The 3,447-nt window shown below is 48.3% G+C and overlaps 1 long non-coding RNA gene across 1 annotated transcript; it reads left to right on the forward strand.

Annotated features, from left to right (window-relative positions):
• The first annotated feature begins 659 nt into the window (after window positions 1-659).
• LOC141574311 (uncharacterized) lies at window positions 660-2,358 on the forward strand. Its single transcript, XR_012501209.1, has 2 exons — window positions 660-704; window positions 1,766-2,358. It is a non-coding gene; the product is annotated as an uncharacterized LOC141574311 (long non-coding RNA).
• Window positions 2,359-3,447: the final 1,089 nt, after the last annotated feature.

Consider the following 3,447-nt stretch of genomic DNA (forward strand, 5'->3'; position numbering starts at 1 on the left):
GCCTTCAATAAACATACCCCCATCTCTGTCCCCCTGGGTCCATTTTCCCAGCATCGCCCAGTGCTGCGTACTATCTTGCCTACTTCCCCTTTGCCATCTTAATTAAGATCCTGTAAAGAAGACATTTCTACCCTTATCTCCATTTGAGAGATCAGAGTGCTGAGGTCGAAAGAAGTTGAATATTTTGCTGAGGTCTCCGAGGTCTCTTCTCTCAACCACTGTGCTATGCACGGACACACACGTACAGAAAGTCCACAACTTTGACGCAGATTTTTGTACCAAGCAATCTAGATCCAAGGGTCCAGAAGGAGAATTAATGTGTAGGGTGGAAGGAAAGGAGTCACGTAATCGGGGTCCTTAAGTGTGAACAGGAGGCTGTGGAGAGAACCATCTTCTGTGAAAGTAAGGCAGGCAACAGAGGGGTCCACGAATGCTGCATCCATTTCCACCCACCATGGTCCCCGTTTTAAGCGGGCACTCTCCTAGCTCTGCCCTGAGCCCCGTGGAGGGAGGCAGGGAGGAGCTGCCAGTCACCACCTGTCACAGGAACCACGTGGGCGTCAGGAGGCGGTCCTCTCACGCCCAGGCCCTGTCTCACACCTGAGGGCAGAGCCTAAGGCCAGGATAAAAGGGCCCTGGGGCCAGAGCACCTCCATCCACTCCTCTCCTGAGGTGCTGACAGACCTGTGCTTTGTGTGCACCTGGTGAGTGTCATCTGGGAATGGGATAGGACCTTCCACAGAGGGCTGCTCAGAGCAGACGGCAGGCGGGGCAGGGCCGTCAGGGCTGGAGTTGTGGTTGGCAAGGACAAGAGCCCAGGAAATCTGAAGGAGGGAAGGACAAGATGGGTGAGAGAGACCAGGCAACGGGGAAGATTTGTGTGGCTGGTGCTGGAATTTTAGAGAAACCAAATCATTCTCACTTGCTGGGTGTGTTTCTCTGGTTTGGGGGAATAAAAACGTTGGCCTCCAAATTATGCGGAAACAGGCTGTATGGTAGGAACATCATTTTGGAAATGCAGCTGTACTCAGTTGTAGAAGTTATGTGCTGAGGACATTGGTAGTCAAAGAGAGAATCGAGACATCAGAGACTCCAACAAGAAGACCCACAGTGGGGCTGCGAAGCCCTGTGATGTGCCTGGGGAGCAGACCCAGGAGGAGGGTGTAAAGGACAGAGCGTGGGGTTGGGAGTCAGGGAACCTGGAGCAGAACTGGGATGTGCCTGCCAACAGCTTTGGGCCAGTGGATTTCCCTCTGCGGGTTTCAGTTTCTTCATTTATAAATTGAGCTGATTGGGACAAACTGACTCCAAGGCCTTTTGCAGTTACAATTTTTTATACTTCTGCAAAACCAAGATATATCAGAAATCCTTTAAGGAGAGAACAGTCTTGTTTTTTTTCCTTAATGAGGATTTCCGCTCTAAAATGGCACCTACGCTGGACGTTTTCAAGTGTCTTGGTGAATAACTGGGACATTGTGCTGCACACCTGAAACTGACACGTTGTAACTGACATACTTCAATTTAAAAATTTTTTTAAAAAAGGAGTCTTGGTGACATGGAGGATTGAATGCTGACTTGGAGCCAATTTGTTTCGTGGTCTTTTATCTGATACTTAGGAAATAATTAATGAGCACCAAAGAGATAGTTTTCCTGTGTCTGATCCGAAGACGTTTAAAACAAAGGGGGGAGAAAGATGCTGAGGGGACAGGGAGGGGCGGGGGTCCTCCTTGTGCTGGGCCTGACTTGCTGTGTGACTCTCCCTCAGCTCCTGAGACCCACCCACCAGGATGTCCTGCCAGCAGAACCAGCAGCAGTGCCAGCCCCCGCCCAAGTGCCCCCCCAAGTGCCCCGCCCCTAAGTGCCCCCCCAAGTGCCCTCCAGCCTCTTCCTGCTGCAGCGTCAGCTCCGGGGGCGGCTGCGGCTCCGGGGGTGGGGGCTGCTGCAGCTCCGGGGGTGGGGGCTGCTGCCTGAGCCCCCACAGGCGCCGCAGGTCCCACCGCAGACGCCAGAGCTCCGGCTGCTGCAGCCAGCCCTTGGGGGGCTCCGGGTGCTGCGGAGGGGGCAGCGGTCAGACCTCTGGGGGCTGCTGCTGATGAGGTGGACCCGAAACTCCTCCTCCCCTGATCTCCCTGAGTGGCTGAGAGGTCCTGGCAAAAACTGGAGCTCTGGCCTAGTGGAATCCTCTACCCTGCTGTCCAGAAGCCCCAGACCTTTCTCTAAAACCAAGTTACTGTCTCCCCCTGCACCCGCCCCATATCTGCTGTTGTCCTAGAAATCTCAAAGCTTAGTCCCCGTGTCCCTCAGTAACATTGCGTTCTGCTGCCTTAATTGAAATAAAAAATACAGTCTGCTCACTGACTTGGTGTAGACTGACCTCATTTCCGGATTTTGTCACCATTGTTCCATCCTCCTCCCTCCTCTGTTGGTGGCTGCAAAGGCCTCAGTGCACAGAGGACAGGGTCAACGGTCAGCAGGGAAAAGTTTGTATTTCTGTAGGTTTGCGTTTTCCTCTAATTCTTTATTTTCCCTTTTAAGCAAGATCTTGAAGCAGTATGAATTGTGAACCCTTCTTCATCAATTTCTGGTTCCCTTCAGATGTCTAACTCTGCCCCTCAGACATGGCCAGGAGACAGACATCACCCTCTTTCTTCCCACCATCCTTCCTCATCCCTGTGCTCCCCACTCCCCACCCTTCTCCTAATCAGTCTTCACCTGACTCCTCCTTCAGCTTAAATACACAATAGACACACATACATAAATACATATATAGGGAATAAAGCCTTCTTTTTTAAATTTAAAAATCACTTTTGCTGCTGAATAATTTACACACAATAAAATTCACTAATTTTAATATACAATTCAATGAGTTTTGTCAAATATATGCACTCATATAACTACAATTGCAACCAGCAATTTGATCTATAGATTCAATGCATCCCATCAAAACCCCAGAAATTATTTCATGGGTGTCAAGAAGCTGATTCTAAAGTTTTTTATGGAGAGGTAAAGACCCAGAGCAGCCAACACAATGCTGAAGGAGAATTAGGTCACAGGACTGACGGAGCCTGACTTCAGCTACATGATCAACACAGTTCATGTTGTCAAAAGAATAGATAATAGATCAATGGAACAGAATAGACCCCCATATCTATAGTCAACTGATATTTGACTACAATTTTTTAAAAAGTAATACAGTAATCAAAGATAGTCTTTTCAATAAAAGGTGCTGGGAAAACTGGACATTCACATGCAAAAAAAAAAAAAAAAGAATCTAAACACAGAACTTATATTCTTCACAAAAATAAAGTCAAAATGGATCACAGGCATAAATGTAAAATAAAAATGAAAAAATTCCTAGAAGATAACAGGGGAAAACCTAGATGACCTTGGATGTGGCAATGACTTTGTAGATACAACACCAAAGGCATGATCTGTGAAAGAAAGAAT

This window comes from Camelus bactrianus, chromosome 21 (genome assembly GCF_048773025.1).
Source record: "Camelus bactrianus isolate YW-2024 breed Bactrian camel chromosome 21, ASM4877302v1, whole genome shotgun sequence".
NCBI lineage: Eukaryota > Metazoa > Chordata > Mammalia > Artiodactyla > Camelidae > Camelus > Camelus bactrianus.